This window comes from Manis pentadactyla, chromosome 2 (assembly GCF_030020395.1).
Source record: "Manis pentadactyla isolate mManPen7 chromosome 2, mManPen7.hap1, whole genome shotgun sequence".
In the NCBI taxonomy this organism is placed as follows: domain Eukaryota; kingdom Metazoa; phylum Chordata; class Mammalia; order Pholidota; family Manidae; genus Manis; species Manis pentadactyla.
Window position 1 is genome coordinate 199,529,017 of NC_080020.1, and position 20,002 is coordinate 199,549,018.

At 37.6% G+C, this 20,002-nt stretch overlaps 1 long non-coding RNA gene across 1 annotated transcript; it reads left to right on the forward strand.

Annotated features, from left to right (window-relative positions):
• The first annotated feature begins 1,217 nt into the window (after window positions 1-1,217).
• On the forward strand, window positions 1,218-19,430 carry LOC118932269 (uncharacterized). Its single transcript, XR_005032677.2, has 4 exons — window positions 1,218-1,431; window positions 9,169-9,263; window positions 13,983-14,086; window positions 17,753-19,430. It is a non-coding gene; the product is annotated as an uncharacterized LOC118932269 (long non-coding RNA).
• Window positions 19,431-20,002: the final 572 nt, after the last annotated feature.

Here is a 20,002-nt window from a genome sequence, read left to right on the forward strand (position 1 = left end):
TTATTTTTTATATATATATGTGTGTGTGTATATATATATATACACACACACACACACACATATATAATATACATATATTTTAAACACACACAGCAAATGCCTTTCATGGGAACTAAGAAATATTTGTCTTGGGTCATCCTAGAACCATCATGGACAATGCTAATCTTAATTTGGAGCTCCCCCCATCATATCTAACATGATAAAATGCACTCACACCTATATTAAATATGTGGTGTGTTTTGGATATGAAACATTTTTCACAAAATGCTTTTTATAGTTTAAAATTTTTTCTTTGAAAATTACTCGACTAACAGTAATGCATCTAAGTCATAATTCATAGTTGTATACTGGCAAGATGATGCTTACCCAGGAATCTGGGGATGGGGCAAAATTTAGTTTGCAAATTATTTTCAAATATGTTATTTTTATGAATGATAAATGAACAATGACAAAAAGTAGGACACAATTTAGATATTCAATCTAGAAAAGATTAATTTTACTTTTGTAGTTAAAGAAATATGTTTTACACGTAATTGTTGAAAAGAAAACATGGCCTTAGGACTGTATCCAGGTGCCCATGGATAAAAATGACCTGGAAATGGTATAGAGAACAAAAATAAGAAGAATGCTCTAATAAGTATATATATATAATATGAAATGGAAGCTTCCTCTACTCATTTTTCCCTCCTCCACTGAGAATCACACAAAACATAAAAAGCACAAAAAGAATATAGGTACCGATTTCCCCCAGAATTGGTCTTCACCTCATGTTCTCAGTTATTTAGGTGTGCTGATACTCAGGGGCAGAGGGCTGGACTGGTGGCCTCTGGGGATCTCTGTGAAGATGTGGTTCCCACAAGAACTGAGGATACCAAAGAAGGACATCATGCACATTGCTCATTACCAGTCTATAGTTGCTAGCGAAGTGATGGGGGATCCCACTCCCCACAATTGTCCCTCAACTCCCCACCAGTTTCGATCCCTGAAAAATCAAACTAATATCTTCTAAACACTTTTAGATGTACCTCAGTTGTGCTTGCCAGCTGAAGTATTCTATATTTAGAATATTTTACCTCCCATCTTGGACTTATATCCAGTATGAATGTCTCCTATTAATCTCTGCATACTTTCAGGAAGACAACATGGTTATTCTCAGCCAGGGGGCCACATGCCAGATTGTCTCACAATCCTTTCCATTTACCACAGGCAGAGGGAGGGAAAGAAAAAAGGGAGACAGTGGCCTAGCGCCCCCCACTCTACCCTTTCCTGCATAGGCTCGAGACTGCTCTGTGGGCCAGGCTGTGCTGGGTTTGAGGGCCGCAAGTAGGATGACATGAGCTGATATAGGAGAGAAACATAGGGCCCATTCCATCCCAAGATGCTGTGTTTAGTTGGGAAGACCCATGCCATATTAAACAGAGCCGCCAAGAGGTAAGTAAGGAAGTCCTGGTTTGTGTGATAGCCAAGCAGTTCAGAGAGGGGAGGGATGGAGCCTCCATGGAAATTATGGTGATTGAACCAGGCAGGGTTTGCCCCCTCTGAGCATGCTTGAGGCTGTTTATCTACCCTGCTGAATCACTCAGCTTTTCTAAGTTTCTGTCTCTACAGACTATTTCCTCTCTTCTCCCTCCCAGAAATATTGGCAAGCTTCTTTAGTCATTTGTGTTTCTTTACATTCTCAAGGCGAGAGGTATATCTTCTCTGATAGATAATGGCCCTCAGTTAAGGCTAGCAAAAGCTATTTTGCTTGATGTATTAGCACCCTTTTTTAGAATAATCCTATTCCCTTGATTCTTCAGTATTTACAGTTTTTGTAAGTACCGATTATGTTTTCTAAGTCAAAGTGGGTAAAATTAGCGCATTGTATCCTGTTGTTGCTGCTTTTTGGAGTAGTCAGTCTTACATGTTTGAACAATACCACCCTGGTGTAATTTTAAAAGGTAAGAGCTCGATTTTTTGAAAAACACTTAGGCGGGCAGTGTGAGCTCTCTCTGAGGATGCTCACGTCAGGAGTGTTTTACATATATCACACAAAAGGAAATGGGTTCTCAGGGGATCAGGGCCCCTCCGAGCAGAGAGGTGAACCTGCTGAATTGTGGCAAATGGGCCCTTTTCCGCCAGCTGCACACTGTCAGCCAGGAGACATTTGAGGCCATCTTCCATTAATGGGCTTGTGGTTCAGGAGCAGTCGGTGGCGGTGGGTGAGAGGGAGCAGGTAGAAAGGCCCAGTGAGCGGCAGTGGTTCCCCAGTCATTTGAGAGTATGCATTTACTATGCAGTCCCTGTCAGCTTGGTAGCAGCCCTTGTGGGCTTCAGACCTCTCTGTTTGGGATTATCTAAAATTCCTGAAATGCCGACTTAATGACACACTAGTGAGCAGTGACTTTAGGCGTTCAGATAATTGGGTAATGGGAGGGATGAGTGTGAGCTGAATAGTCAGGGAAGCCTTCCTGGAGGAGTGGGAGTTCAGCAGAGTCTGGAAAGATGACTAGAATGTAGATGGGCCGACACAGAACTATGCACTAGGTGCACTCTGGTCCCAAGCATGGCTTTCACGTAGCTGTGAGAGACCAGCCGCTTGGGAACTTGGGAGCTTCTTGCCTGTTGTGCCAGACTGATTAATTTGCTGAGTATTCATCCATGGTCATAGACTTTGCTCCGCCCTGGTTTTGAAATCTTATATTAAAAAAAAAAATTAATAAAAGTATAGAGGATACTTTAATGAATGCCCACGTCATTCCAAACAGGAAAATATTCTACCATATTAATTCAGATCTTCTAATAATGAGATGACTTTTACAGATGACATATTTAACTTAACATGTGTCTGTGGGACATAGGATATGTGCATTTTGCATTTTGCTAGATATTGCCAAGTTGATCTCCAAAGTGGTTATGCCAATTTGCATAACCACAACAGCATTTTGTGAGAGTTGCCATTTCCCTATATCCTTTTCACCATTCAGAATTTATTCTTTGCTTATCTTTTGTGTTTGAAATGATCTCTTATGATTTTAATTAGTGCTCCTTGATTGGACTGAGGCTGAGCCTTTTTAAATGTGTTTTTAGGTTATTTAGGTTTCTTCTTACATAAATCATTTTTCTATCTGGTTGTTTGTAGTTCTTTACTCTGAATAGTAATCTTTTGGTTATTATATATGATGTAAATATCTTCTCCCGGTCTACTGCTTGTCGCTAAGTTTTGTTCATGGTGTCTTTTGTTCCAGAAAGTTTTACATTTTGATGTCACATTTTTTTCAGCCTTTCCTTTTATAATTTCTGTGTGTGTGTGTGTGTGTTTATATGTATTTGTCTTTTTAAAAAAGATCATTCCTTATCTTGAGGTCATAAATTACTTGCCTATATTTTCTTCTAATAATTTTAAAGTTTTATTTTATTTTTATCTTTTAATTAGTGAACTTTTTAAAGAGAAGTTTTAGGTTCACAGCAAAATTGAGTAGAAAGTACTCAGAGTTTCCATGTACTCCTTTGTCCTCCCTGGAACACACACACAGCCTCCTGGACTAAAAACATCCCCCATCAGAGTGGTTCATTTGTTACAAAGGATGAACTGACATTGACACATCATTATCATGCAAAGCCCATAGTTTACATTAGGTTTCACTCTTGGTGTTGTCTCGTCCAAGGGTTTTGTCCAATCTATGGTCCAATGTATATATGACATATATCTACCATTATAGTATAATACAGAATATTTTCACTGCCTTAAGAATCCTCTGTGCTTTGCCAATTAATTTTTCTCTCTCCCCAGTAATATCTGGCAATCGCTGGTCTTTTTATTGTCTCCAGTTTTACCTTTCCACAGTGTCATATAGCTGTCATACAGGATAGAGCTTTTTCATAATGGCTTCTTTCACTTAGTAATGTGCTTTGAAGGTTCCTGCATGTCTTTTCATGGCTTGATAGATCATTCCTTTTAGGGCTAAATATTTCATTGTCTGGATGTATCACAGTTTATTTATCCACTCATTGAAAGACATCTTGGTTGCTTCCAAAATTTGGCAATTATGAATAAAGCTATTATAAACACAAGGATTTTGTACCAGACATAAGTTTTTACTTCATGTGGGTAAATATTAAGGAGCACAACTGTTGGATCACATGATAAGAGAATATTAGTTTTGTAAGAAACTGCTAAACTGTCTTCCCATGAGGTTGACCATTCTGCATTCCCACCAGCAATGAATAAGAATTCCTTTGCTGCATATCCTTGCTAACATTTGATGTTGTCAGTGTTCTGGATTTTGGCCATTCTAATAGGTTTGTAGTGGTATCTCATTGTTGTAATTTCTAGTTCCCTAATGACATATGATTTTGAACATTTTTTCATATGCTTTCTTGCCATCTGTGTATCTTTGGTGAGGTGTTTGTTCAGGTATTTTACCTTCTTTTTAACTGGGTTATTCATTTTTTACTGCTGAGTTTTTAAAGAGTTATTTGTATATTTTGGATAACAGTCTTTTGTCAGATGTGTACTTTACAAGTATTTTCTCTCCATCTATGGCTTATCTTCTCATTCCCTTGATATTATCTTTCACAGAACAAAAGTTCTTAGCTTTAATGGAGTCTAGTTTAGTAATTATGTCTTTCATGGATCACGTCTTTTGTGTTATATCTAAAAAAGTCATTGCCAACCCCATGTCATCCAGATTTTCCTATGTTCTAGGAGATCTACAGGTTTGTATTTTACATTTAGGTCTATCATCCATTTTGAGTTAATTTTTGTGAAGGGTGTAAGATCTGTGTCTAGATTCATTTTTTTGCATGTGGATGTCCAGTTATTACAGCACCATTTGTTGAACAGATTATCTTTACTCCATTGTTATATCCTATGCTGTCTGAATCTATTTCTGGGCTTTCTATTCTGTTCCATTGATCTGTCTGTTCTTTCACCAATACCACACTGTCTTGATCACCAATAGCTTTATATAAAGTCTTGAAACTGGGTAGTATCAGTCCTTCAGCTTTGTTCTTGTATTACAATATTATGTTGGCTATTCTGGATCTTTTGCTTCCCTATATAAATTTCGGGATCATTTTGTTGATATGTATACAATAACTTTCTGGGATTTTGATTGAAATTTGTTGTATCTATAGATCTAGCTGGGAAGAACTGAGATCTTAACAATATCCATGAGCATGGAATCTATTTATTTCTTTGAAAAATTCCATTCATTTAGTTCTTTGATATGTTTCATCAAAATTTTATAGTTTTGTTCATATAGATCTTGTATATATTTTGTTAGATTTATATCTAAGTATTTAATTTTGGGAGGTGCTAATGTAAATGATAATGTGCTTTTATTTTCAAATTCCACTTGTTCATTGCTGGTATACAGGAAAGCAATAGACTTTTGTATATTAACTGTATCCTGTAATCTTGCTATAATTGCTTATTAGTTCCAGGAGTTTTTGTTGATTTTCTGTTGATTCTTTAAGATTTTCTGTATAGGTGGTCTATCATCTGCCAACAGTTTTATTTCTTCCTTCCCAATATGTATACTTTTTATTTCTTTTTCTTGTCTTACTGCATTAGCTAGGCCTTCCAGTATGATGTTGAAAAGCAATGGTGAGAGGGGACATCCTTGTCTTGTTCCTAATGTTAGCAGAAAATATTGGGTTTCTCACCGTTAAGTATAATGTTAGATGTAAGTTGTTTGTAGATGTTCTTTATCATGTTGAGGAGATTCTACTCTATTCCTAGTTTGCTGAGAGTTTTTACCATGAATCGGTGTTGGATTTTGTCAAATGCTTTTTTTGCATCTATTAACATAATCATGTGATTCTTCAGTCTGTTGATGTGATGAATTATATCATTAATTTTTGAATGTTGAACTAACCTTGCATACCTCGAATAAATCTCACTTGGTTGTGCTGTATAATTCTTTTTATACATTCTTAGATTCAATTTGATAATATTTTGTTTAACATATTTGCATCCATGTTCATGAGATACATTGGTTGATAGTTTTCTTTTCTTGTAATATCATTGTCTGATCTTGATATTAGAGTAATGCTAGCCTTATAGAATGAGTTAGGAAGTATTCCCTTTGATTCTATCTTCTGGAAGAGACTGTAAAGAATTGGCAAACTTTCTTACTTAAATGTTTTGTAGAATTCACCAGTGAACCCATCTGGATCTGGTACTTTCTGTTTTGGAAAGTTAATAATTATTGATTCAACTTCTTTAATAGACATGGGACTATTAAGATTATATATCTCTTCTTGTGTAAGTTTTGACAGGTTGTGTCTTTCAAAGGATTGGTCCATTTCATCAGGTTATCCAATTTGTGGGCATAAAGTTGTAACATTCCTTTATTATCTTTTAATGTCCATGAAATCTGTAGAGATGTCCCTTCTTTCATTGCTGATGCTAGTAATTTGCATCTTCTCTCTTTTTTCTTTAGTTAGTCTGCAATGATTTTACTGATCTTTTCAAAGAACCAGCTTTTGATTTTGTTGATTTTCTCTATTGATTTCCTATTTTCAATTCCATTGATTTTGGCTCTAATTTCTATTATTTCTTTTCTTCTTCTTACTTTGGATTTAATTTGATCTTTTTCTAATTTCCTATGGTGGAAGCTGTGATTATTGATTTTAGGTCTTTGTTCTTTTCCAAATCATGCATTCAGTGCTATAACTTTCCCTCTAAGCACTGCTTTCATGGCATCCCATACATTTTGATAAATCGTGTTTTCATTTTTATTCAGTTCAAGCTATTTAAAAATTTCTCTTGAGGTTTCTTCTTTGACCCAAGAAGATTTCTTCAAGAGGAAATTTTTTATAAAAGAAGAAAAATTTCAAGAAGTTTTCTTCTTATGTTACTTAGAAGTGTGTTGTGTACTCTCAAATATTTTGGGATTTTCCAGCCTATCCTCCTGCTATTGATTTCTAGTTTAATTCTAGTATGGTCTGAGAGCAGACATTCTGTGATTTTTATTCTTTGTTAAAAAAATTTTAAGACAAGATTTCTGGCTCAGAATGTGGTCTATCTTGGTGAATGTTCCATGTGGGCTTGAGAAGAATGTGTGTTCTGCCATTGTTGGACGAAGTAGTCTATAGACATTAATTATTTCCAGTTGATTATTGGCACTATTGAGTTTAGCTATATTCTTACTGATTTTATGCCTACTGGATCTGCCTATTTCTGACAGAGGGGTATTATAGTATCCAGCTATAATAGTGGATTCATTTATTTCGCCTTGCAGTTATATCAGTTTTTGTCTCACATATTTTGATGCTCTGTTGTTAGATGCATACACAGTAAGGGTTGTTATCTCTTCTTGGAGTACTGACCCCTTTATCATTATGTTATGCCCTTCTTTATCCCTGATAAATTTCTGTGCTCTGAAGTCTGCTCTGCCTGAAATTAGTATAGCTAGTCCTGCTTTCTTTTGACTAGTGTTAGCTTAGTATATCTTTTTCTATCCCTTTACTTTCAATCTGTATGTGTCTTTATATTTAAAGTGGATTTCTGTAGACAACATATAGTTGGGTCTTGTTTTTTTTATCTATGCTGACACTCTCTGTCTTTCAATTAGTATATTTAGACCTTTCACATTTAAGGTGATTATTGATATAGTTGGATTAATGTCTATCATATTTGCTAGTTTTCTATTTCTCAACCTTGTTCTTTGCTCCTATTTTTGACTTCCACATTTTTTCTGCCTTTTCCAGTTTTAACCAACCATTTTATAAGATTCAATTTTTTATCCATTCTTAACATCACTTATACTTCTTTTTTACTTTTTTATTAATTGTCTAGAGTTTTGAATATACATTTACAACTAATCCAAGTCTGCTTTCAATGTTATTCTGCTTCATAGATAACTCTAGCACCTTATCATAATAAAATATCTATAATTCCTCCTTAACATAGTAAAATATCCATAATTCCTCCCTTTCTTTTCCCTTTCATTTTAAAAGTTCCATTGAGTTATAATTTACATACCATAAAATTCACCCATTGCAAGTGTACAATTCAATGATTTTAGCAAATTTATAGAGTTGTACAATCACCACAATTCAAGAATATTTCCATTACCCCATAAAGTTCCTTCATGCCCTTTTGTAATTAATCCTCACTTCTACCCACCATCATTCCAGCCCTTGGCAGTAACTAATCTGCTCTTTGCTTGATAAATTGATTTTTTCTGGGCATATTGTAGAAATGGAATCACACAATATGTAGTCTTTTGCATTTGTGAAAGTTAATTTTTATGTCAATACACACATAGTCCGATTTGATAAACCTATTTACTAATTTATTTAAAATGTTAAGAAATAGCTTTCTTCAATATATTAAAATACAACAATACTATTCTTGAGGCTATTTTATCAAATGGATTCTATTTGGAGAAAATATGTATTCTAAATTACATTTTTCTTAGCAATTTGAAGGGATGTTTTATTAGTCAAAAAATTTGAAGACTATATTCGATGGTGTTGAATATATTCATGTATATTGCTTTTAAGAATATATTAATGAAGACTTACAAAGTATGGATTATATTTATTAAGACTATGTCCTTGAGACATATATTCATGACTTTATATTTCCTTGACTATATTTACTGTGTCAATATTCTTGCTTAGAATTCTTATGACTAAAGGAAAAAATATTGTTTAAAACACATTTTTAGCTACTTAGTACATCTTAGAAAGTCTGTGAATCAGTCATTTGTGGAATTAATCTTTCAGCATGTGCACATCTGAGAAATTGGTTTTTGGCAAACTGGCCATTCACTGAATTTGCTATTTGACAGATTGGCCAACTTCATAATATACCTTGATAGTATATGGAGCAAATCCTTTATCTTTTTTTTTTTTTCAGATTTATCTTTGTTACTTATGCACTTCAAATTTTGCGTGTAAATCTTAGAATCAGAGATTAAGCTCTGTGAAAAATCCTATCTGAACTTTGTTTGGAATTACACTGTGTACTGTCTTGCCTAATAGGTTATTATTAGTGTCAAGAAGTGCTAATACTTTCTGTATGTTGGCGCTGTATCCAGCAGTCTTGTTAAATACATTGATTAAGTTTGGTTTTGGATTTTCTATGTAGATAATTATGTTGTCTGTAAACAATAAATTTTTCTCTTTCTTTCCTTATAACTTATTTTTTCCTTGTGTTATTGTATTCTTTAGGACCTCCAGTATAGTCTTGTGTAAGAGGAGCAATAGAGGGCATCCAAGTCTTTTTCTTGACACCAGAGAAAATTCTGCTATACTTCAAACATTAAGTAAGATATTATTGTAGGTATTTGAATGATACTTTGTATCAAATTAAAACAGGTCTCTTCTACTTCTGGTTAGATAAATATTTTCTTTTCTTGTTATTTTTTTTTAGTTATGAATGAGTATTTAATTTTATCGGGTACTTTTCTGCATCTGCTGAGATAATTACAAGTTTTATCTCTTTTAGTGTGATACATGGTCATTTACATTGCTACAGCTTGTGCTATAGAAATACATTCCTGGGATAAATCCTACTTGATCAAGACATATTATTGCTTTCAAACATCTCTGAATTTTATTTGGTTTAGTATTTTACATCTCTCTTCATAAGAAACATTACTATATGATTTCCTTCCTTCCTTCCTTCCTTCCTTCCTTCCTTCCTTCCTTCCTTCCTTCCTTCCTTCCTTCCTTCCTTCCTTCCTTCCTTCCTCTCTCTTTCTCTCTTTGCTTTCTCTTTCTTTTTCTTTCTCTTTCTTTATCATATGATTTTCTACTATCCCACTATCTTTGTCCAGGTTAAGCTAGCTATATATATATATATATACAATTAAGTTAGTTTTTTCTACCTTCCTATTGTTGGAAAGTTTCTACTTCTGGAAAAGTTTGTTTTGATGTGGATTTAAGTTTATTTAATAATAATTATAGGTCCCTTAAAGTTAACAATTTTCCTTGAGTCAATTTTTATAATTACCCACTTATCTAAGTTTTCAAATTTAATGGCAAGAAGTTATCTATATTTTATGATTTTAAAAATGTCTACTGCATCTGTAGTTACAGTCCCCTTTCATCACTCAACATTATTGTTTATAAAGTCTGTTTTTTGCTTAATCTATTAATCTGATAATCTGATAAAGGTGTATTAAAATCTTCCACTGTAAATTTGGATTTTAAAAAATAATTATGACAGATTTTACTTTGTGTATTTTGAGACTATCTTATTAAGCACATATAATTTCATGATAATTACACCTTATTTATGAATTGTTCTTTCCATTGTGCAATATGTCACTTTATCGCTATTTATGCCTTTTGCCTTAAATTGTATTTTTTCTGACATGAATAGTTATTTTGATTAGTATTTGCCTTGTGTACCTTTAGATCAATTTGGTTTTAATAGTTCTATTACTTTGGTGTGAGGTGAATTTGTAGGTAGCACATGTCTGGATATTAAAAATCTAATGTGATAGTCTCAGGTCTCCATAGTTGACTTTAGCCCACTTATATTTATGATGATTACTGACAGATGAGATTAACTCTGGCATCTTCTTTTAATTTCTTTTTTTCCAGGTTTTTTTCTTGGCTCCTTTTATTGCTCCTTTTCTGTCCATCGCTACACTGATGATGTTTTCTTTTTCCCCACTCTTTTTGTTTTCTCTGCTAATTTGGAAATTGCATATTGTATTTTAATTATTTTAATGGTTATCCATACATTAAAAAATGTATTATGAAATATTTAAAATATATAAACAGTTGTACAAAATAATAATACACTTATTTTCAGTTCTGTGGACCATGTTTGGCTCAGATTTCTTTTTATAAAGAAATAAAGCATTACAGAGCAATTGAAAGCTCTGTGTATCCCACTTCCTTCTTCTCCACAGGCAACCACTAATCTGCATTTGGCATTTATCATTTCCATTGATGCAGTATATGTATATCTCCATGTTCAACATATAGTATTATTCTGTGGTTTCTACTTATATAAATGATATGTTAATGTATGCATAATTCTACAACTCTTGTTTTTATTATATATTATCATACATTATTTTAAGATATATTTATTTTAGCACATGTGGCTTTACTTCATATCTTTAATTACCATATAGCATCCATTGAAAAACTGTGTCATGATCCATTCTCCTGGTGATGGATATTTAGATTGTTTCCAATTTTTCATTGTCACAAATGTTGTTGGAATAATTTTCTTGCACATAGTTCCTTGGGCAAATGAGTGAGAGCATCTTTGAATGTTTATTTTAAAGTAGAATTTCTTTGTCCTAGGGTAGGTGCAATTCAACTTTATTAGATATTGTAAAGTTGCTCTACACAGTGGTAATACCAACTTATATATATTTGGTGTATTTCCAAGACTCCTTTGCACCTAGGATTCCAGATATGGTCTAGTTTTACCAATAAGATGCATTCAGGTGAAACCAGGAAGGGGGATTGAGGCAGAGATCATGTTTCGACTGCACTTGCTAGCCAGCACAGCGACAGAGGCACTTGTTTTCTGAAGCAGCATTGGCCCCTAGCTTCAACAGGTGGAGAGCAGGGTGTTATCTGTGTAGATCAGAGCAGCAGCTTTCTGATCATGGTGACTCCAGATCATATAAGAGCAAACAGCGGTCTTGATGGCCCAATTCAGGGTGGCTTTGCGAATTGTTTCTGAAAGCTCAACTTAGATTCTATTTCTTTAGTGCAGTGATTCTGTGGGCTTTTTAATATCCTATAAGGAACTCCTTTCTATTTAAACTTACTAGAGTGGTTGATGGTCCCTGCAACACCCTAACCAACAGATTGTTTTTGTGGTTATTTTTCCTAGAATCAGGTTGCATTATGTTTTCAGTTCCTTCTCCGTAAAAGTCCTTTAAAATTTTGTTAACCTATCTGTAGTATTGTCGCAGTTTTAAAGTGTATTCAATACTTTAAACATTTTTTTGTGTGAAAGGTAATCAATGCATATGTCAAACATTCAAAACGCACTAACTGTATACAATGGAAAGTAGGTCTCCTGCTCTTCTCTGCCCTCCAGCCACTCGGGTTCCCAGAGGCAAACACTACTATCAGTCATGTACCTACCCTTTCAGAGTTATTTTATGCATATACAAGGACATATATGTATTTTATTTTTGAAAATGAATGGTATACATATAGATTTGCATTCAGCTTTTGTGAATAAAAACTCACTAGGAGAAAATAACATGCACATAGAAAATGCAAAAAACATATATCGAGTTAATCACTGTGAAGTGCGCACCTGTGTAACCACACTCAACTCAAGAAAAAGAACATTGCCCGTCCTCCAAAGCCTGATATCTGCCCCTCCATCATCATCCATTCCCTCCCTCCCTGCTGAGGGAACCATTATCTTGACTTGTGTGATATTCACTTCCTTGCCTTCTCTACGGGTTTGCCTCCTTTGAATGCATCTCTAAACAATAAAGTTTAGATTTGCCTATTTAAAAATTTTTTTATTAATGGAGTCATATTGTGTATATTCTTTTGTGTCTTGCTTTTTTTTTTGCTCCATATCATATTTTGAAGATTCATCCATGTTTTTTAATGTAATGCACTTTGCTTTTTCTACTTACAAATATTATCTTGGAGATTGTTCCATAGCACTGCCTGTAAAAACAATAAATAATTCAACCAGTGTCAAAATGATGAGCATTTAGGTTGTTTCCCATTTTTTACTATTACAAATATGCTTCAACAAATACTCTTGTACATACATGTGCAAGTAAATGAATAGAATAAATTCCTAGATGCTAAATCTTTGAGTCAAAGATGTCCATTTCAACTCTTGATAGACATTGCCAAACTGTTCTTTATAAAAATTACGCTAATTTTTATTCCCATTAGCTATATAGATTTCCTGTTTCCCTACACATTCCCCAAGACATTTAAATCTTTTCGTATCTTCTTTGATAAGTGGAAAATGACACTTCATTCTTGTTTTATTTCTTATCTCTTTTATCATGCATAAAGTTAGACCTTCTTTCACTTTTAAAAAATATTTTTATTTCCTTTTCTGTTTGTTGGTCTTTTTTTCATCGACTTTAGAAATTTTCATAATAAGATTTGTCCTTTTTTAGGTGATATGAATTGCAAGTATTTTCCCCAGGTTGTGTTTGTTTGTTTTTGACATTGTGGTGTTTTCTCCCATGCACAAACTTTCATTTTTATATAATTACATTTAACACTTTCTAAGGGTCTGGCTTTTATGGCATACCTAGAGATGCTTTTCTCACTCTGGAATTATTTTTTAAAAACTCTCCCATATTTTCTTCTTGCTCTTTTAATGTTCATTTGTAATGCTTATGTCTTTGATCTATCTGGAGTCTCTTCAGATATGAGGTCTAAAATAGGTCATAATTGTTTCACAAATTATTTTTTATTCATAGTTCCATTGATCTGTTTTTTCATGTGCCAGTAGCAGACTACTTTAATTTTGTAGCATTTTAATGTATTTTAAGATCTGGGTGGGCTAGTTACCCTCATTACACCTCATTTTTAGAATTTTTATGGCTATTCTTGCTTGTTTATTTTTCCATGTGAAATTTAGTGTCAGCCTGTCTGATTCCCCTTCCCCTGCCAAGAAACTGACTGGGATTTATAGATGAATTTAGGGAATACTGACATCTTTATGATGTTGACTCTTTTTGTACAAGAATACTCTTTTGTTCAAGTCTTTTTTGGTCTGTGTTGTTCATTAGCATTTGCATTTTAAATAATCCAGCTCTTGGACATTCTTTGCTTGATTTCTCCCTAAGTATTGCTTCTTCCATTACCTGTTCTAACTGGTTGCTGCTTTTATTTAGAAGATCTATAAATTTCTTTATGTTAATTTTATACCCAGTGATGTTACTGAATTGTATTAGTCTTTCAGCTGATTCTTACTGTTTTTTTTCTCTTGATAAAAATCCCATCATATGCAAAAAATGATCATTTCTTATGATCATTTCTTTTCTTCTTTCTTGCCTCCTTATATTGTTCAGCACAATAGCAAATAAAGGCATTGAGAAAGACCACCCCTGATTTGGTTCTGACTTTAAGGAGACTGTTTCTTCTTTCCTGCCCAGCCAATTGAGGTTTTGCTCCAGTAAGTTGGAGAAAGCTGAGGCTTTGGGGAAAAGATGATGGCAAAGTCCGTGGCGGTGTCCCATGGGCTGGGGTGTGGGGATGCTCCTGCTTTGCTCAGTCGCTCATCTTACCCTCCCTCCAGGCAGAGTCAAAGAGAAGCCCTGGGACAGAAGGAAGCCAGGCAAGGGAGTTGTGGATGGGGGACTTCAGAGAACCCTCTGGATTCCTCTTACCAGGCAGAGCTGCTTGTGGGTGGTTAAGCTCTAGAGGCCTTGGCTGGTGGGCCTGCATTAGCATCTCCTCTGCCTTGTCTGCCTTCCAGCCCAGGGGTGGAGGGGGAAGACGCTCAGTTCATGGAGACAGTGAAGACAAAGAGGAGAGGGGACGGTTACTTGCCTCTCTTCCTAGTGCAGTATAAGTTTGGAATACTTGTGTTTCTATACTGTTAATAATGTAACGACCTATTTATATTTATCACCACTTCTCCTACATTACAGAACCCTCTTCCCTTCCTCCCGCCAGTCATCACAGAAACATTAGGGTAATACTCTTTTCTCAGTTAACCTTTCCTTCCAGAATAGTTTATTTTTGAGAGGAAACATTTGATAAAGCTCCGAGTAATTTTAAATACATGATTTGCCATGTTAACACTTGTCACTTATCATATGCACTTCAGTCCGACCTCCTGCCATTCTGTTAACCTTCAGAGACGCTGTTAAGGCGAGCCATTTGCGGTTCCCCTGTGAAAACTCTGCATTTAAATTGCTTTTCCTCCCTTCCCCAAGTTTTCCATAACTATAAATAAATTTAATTACCATTCCAAGAAGTGTAAGCAAATCTTCTATTACATTTTTCAATCTTTTATCTCCCCCTTGTCCCTCCCTCAGTCTATCAGGCAGCCTCCCTGTTTCTAGTGGCACTTCTCCTTTCTCAGCTCCCCTCCCACAAATAGAAACCTGAGTCTGTTATCCCTTCTGTCCAACTGGGTTTCCGAGAGTTTCAGTCCAACCTAGTACGCCGGGGCCTACCCTGCAGGCACAAGGACGTAGTAGGGAATCAGCATCCAAGTCTCCTAAAGTGCCTCCACCAGTGGCTAAATCAGTCACATCCAAAGGTGTGTCCTCATCACAACAGAAGTACAAATTTCCTTCTGTCACCATGAGGTTGCGTCCAAATGACATCTTAAAAAGCTATACTAATAACAATTTACCTTGAAGGTTTCATTATTTTCCAAGCATTTTTAATGCCTTATTTCATTTGTTCTTTTTTCCCCAATCATAAAATACAGTGCCATCAACTCTATATTGCATTTGTTCTTGGCAAAGTCTTCATAATGTAAGACAGGCAGGCATTTTTCTCCCGCTCTTGATGCATATGGAGAAATTAAGACACATCACACACACACACACACACACACACACACACACACACACACACACCCCTATCTCTATCAACAGAACTGCTCCTTTGACTCCTGCCTTCTACCTTTTCAGGCGATCTTCCTTCTCTCTCCTCCTTGCCAGTCACATCAAAAGCTCCTCTATGGTGACAGCAGGGAGTTTAGAACAGGGACAGCTAGACTTCTTCCCCAGAACTGCTGGGGGCAGGCAACTGTGTCCTGGTGTCTGGAGTTTTCTGTGCCTGCTGGTGCCTCCCTCAGGGAAGCCCTCAGGTCCTCTTCACGCCACACCTCCTCAGATTCCCACAGTGGATCATGGGTCCATGCTTCCTTTATTCTTTTTCATCCACACCACCCAGGGTTATAAACCATCCTTCAGGTGCCCCCACCCGGAGCCCAGGACTCTCAGTGGCAGGGTGGCCTGGCTGCCTCTGGGCCTTTCAGTCCTGGGACCTTGGAGTTGGTCCTTCTAGAATTGAGCAGGGAACAGAAAGAAGGTGGACCCATCAAGCAGGAGAAAGGCTAAGACTTCATCTTTTCAAATCTCAATGTGTTTATTGTACAAGAGGGATGAAAGCAGTTTGTTTGTTCCTCTTCAGGCCTAAGATATGCAAGGGATTGTGTACGGACCTGAGGTGACCCCAGAGTCTTCCCTTCCCTCCCCCCCCACGTCTCCTCAGCTGCCCAGTCCTCCTAGCCCCTGTCTAACACCGGCTGTCCTGGGCCTGCATCCCCTTCCTGTGCCTCACCTTGCTGTAATAGTTCCCTAACAGGCTTCGGGACTCCCATCTGCAGCCCTTCCAGCTCATTCAACCTGCAACGGAAAGAAACCTTCCAGAAGCCCACTTCTGATCATGCTGTCCCTTGGCCACCCACAGGATGAAGTCAAACTCCGTGGCACGGGCCACCAGCCGGGACTGGGACTCTCCAGCTTCCTGGTCACGCACCTCCTACCTAGTCCCAAACCTAGTTGTCCCTACACTGGATGTACCTTATGCCCTTGAGACATTTCTCCCTTCACCTCAAATGCTGTTCCTCTTGCCTAGTAGGCGAACACATCCCCTTTTAGTGGAATCAGCTGGGGGCAAATCGCGAGCTCAGCTCTGTGCCCAGCCAGCTGTGAGGCCTGGTGCAAGCGGCCTTTACCCTTCTGTGTCTCAGCTTGGCCACAGGCCCAGTGCTGCTCACGGGGCTGGGAGGACTAGACAGCAGCAGGAAAAGGGCCAGGACAGTGCCCTGCTGCCCATAGGGTCCCCAGTGGACAGCTGTTACTGTTATCTGCTTATATGTCTCAGCTTAAGTGTCATTCCGTAGGAAATCTCCCAAGTCGCTAGGCTAGAAGAGTTTCTTGTTCATTTCTGCACAGAACCCTTCCTAATGGCCTACTCCAGCATCCCCAATATGTTTAGAAATGAGGTGAACACTAATTTGCATTCAAGGTTACTTCCTATCCCTCCACCTCTCCTCGCCTGCCCCACTAACTATAAGCTCCTGAAGGGCAGGACCAGTTTATTTAGTTTTGAATTCTCAGTGTCTGTCTAGGGTGTTTCGCAGGGCAGGCGCTTACCTGAATGTGTATCCCAGGCCAGCTGCAACTCACCCTTCAGCAGCTTTTGTAGGATATCGCTCTGTGCCCACCCCAGGCCAGGCTCTGGCACAAGCTTGTCCAGGCAGACCAGAATCAGGGCTGAATTTGGAGGAGGCAAAAGGCAAAAGCCCATTAGGTATATCAACACTGACTTTCTATTAATCCGTGTGTAGTAGGTAACTTCATTGGGTTACCCAACATGCCCAGGTGACTCCGTTGTCTTCCCTGCCCACTAACATTTAAGACTGGAGTGAACTTAAACACATACACAAACACCCAAATTACACCCCCCAATGTATCTTTTTTTTGGTGAAAAGAAAGTAGCATTCCAGGACCACTGTGTGTCTAAGGCATCTTGCAAGTCAGTCAGTTGTGTTCATATGGGGCAGGTACTTAGGCTTTTGACTCGGCCCACAGAAAGGCCGTGGGAGAGAGGCACGCCAGCTCAGATTGTTGGCCGGGGTCCTGAAAACAGTCTCCATGTCCACAACTTCTTTTTCTGAGCCTGTGGACAAGGCTACACTGAAAGTCTGGTTTACCTACATTCCTCCCCCCAAGCCCACTCCATTTTTATATTGCTCCAAGGTTAATAGCCATGTCGTGTGGGGTCATAGAAGACATCTGTGTCTCAGATAATATGCTTACGGTGATTACCACACATAATTGACTGACCTTCCCTCATTCTTTCCTTGCTGCAGGCCGAGGCTGATAGGAGGAAGCAAGCCACAAGAGTTTATTTTCCATCACACACCATTGTGCTGCTGAGCAAATATTTTAGCAAGCTTTGAATGAACCACCTTTTCAAGCTCTAGGTTTTCAGAGTTAAATAGGAAGCCATGACCAACCTAATAATATTCCATTTTGAATCAGCTTCAGGCCACCCTACTGAAGCACTTTTGTGGGTCTCCCGGAAAACCAGGTTTGGGGCATGAACATTGCAGGATCCTCTTCCCTTCACCTTCATCCTTCTTCACGTTGCCTTGAGGGGAGTGAGGACTCTTGATGCTCCTCACTGCAGTGCCTGGGTCTTTTGAGGAAGAGAAAAATTAGCCCTTGGGTGCCCGGCCAACACAGGTCCCAAAAAATACCCCGAGTCCAGCCTTTTGAATCAGCTCATCCCATCACTGGCCACATGAGGCACAGCCGGCAGCTCCTACATCCACCCGCCATCACAGGGCCACCCAGTCTGAACAAAGAACATCTTAAGCTCTCAGCAAACGGATCCCTCTTCCTCCAAAGACAAGTGAGACTCCTGATCCCAAAGAGAATGGAAATCTAGGAGACTGAAATGAAAAAATTCCCCAAAGCAAACTTCAAAATGTTACATTAAGATTTTTAAACTTTTTAATAATGTTTTACCTTAGCTCTATTCCATCTATCTAGCAATTAATCCATCAGCCTTCACATAATACACACCTACAGGAAACGCGATTCACGTGCCTCTGGGCTGGATTCCACTGTGGCTTACTAATGTGTTAACACTCTGGAATTCCCTTGACTTTCAGCATCCCTTCTTCCCAGCCCAGCCCTCCCAAATAAGTTCATAGGTAGGTGTCAGGGCTCCGTGACTCTGCTGGGATTTGGTCTGAGCCCCAGAGAACCAACCGCGGTCTAACTCACAATGGCACCACCTCAGCCGGATGTAAAAGCTCAACGTTCCCACTCCAACCTAACATCAACTCCCCAGAGTTGTACCCTCAGGAGGATTAACTGGAAAGCAGGTTCAACAAAAACTTTTCTGCCACAGTTTGTCACATGAATACTGCTTCAGAGTCATTTTAATCTGTGCAATGACATAAATTGGGACCTAGCTGCCACTTGGAGAAATCCACCTGCAATTGTCATTTCACCAATATTTCACAGAAGTCACTCATATCTTCTCCTGGTTGGAGGAGGGACCAAGGAAAAAGGCTGTGTGTGGGGTGGGTGGAGGATCACAACTGCTTAACAGAAAAATTATACATATTCTAAACATATGGGTGATCTTTAGAAAATCTCAGCATCACTTCATAATTATATACTACAAGTTTTAATTAACTAAAGCTCTGCAAATCATAATGCCTTATTAAAATGCAATTAATCCTTTGATTAAAAAACAAAAAGCACAAGTATTTACAACAAAAACACAAGTAGAATAATTACAAATATCATGTACCCATTTCTTTTATTTGGGTGTCACTTATGATGTTGCCCGCTCCCCTCATTAATTCAAACACACACATTATCTCGCATCCACAGCAGCGTGAGTGACAGTGGTCACCAAACACACAGCACTATATCCTATTGATTTCGGCAAATCCTGAACAATGCCATTTGCATGCTTGTTTCTGTAATAATAAAGATATGCCATTCAGAATTAAAGCCTGGCCAGGCTAGTGGCAACTAATTGTGTTGTATGTAATGAGTGCAATTTCAATTTGATATCACCCTCAGCTTTTCTTGCCGTACTCGCTAAGTACTTTCAAGTCTTTGTGGGGAAATAATTGATTTTTTTGTGCCGTGGGCACAAGAAAATTATTATGATCTTTTGAATAATGCCAAAGAAAAGACCATGAATGATTTAAATTGGTATATGAAGAAGGCTTCGCTGTGACTGCGGCTTGACTGACATCCTGCTAATGCAGTATCTAGATTAGTAGTTTTTAAGGAGGCAGCTAATATGAAACTAGTAAAATGAAAAGGTTGCTACCAGGATTGGGTGGCCCTGGGTGTTGGTGGGGAGGGTGTGTTGCTCCATTTTATTTGTTATCCAGGGATGACCAACAGTTTGGGAATTTAAGGCATGACACGATTATGTAATTGCCTGGCCCTCACCATCGAGGGTATGTTTCCACTGATAAATTACACATTTGAAATGGGCAGAGAGGAGAGGGCTGAAGTGGACTGTTAGCAGGATTGCAGTTCGGGTGGGCAGACCCACCTGCGGTGGGCAGATCCCAGTATCTAGA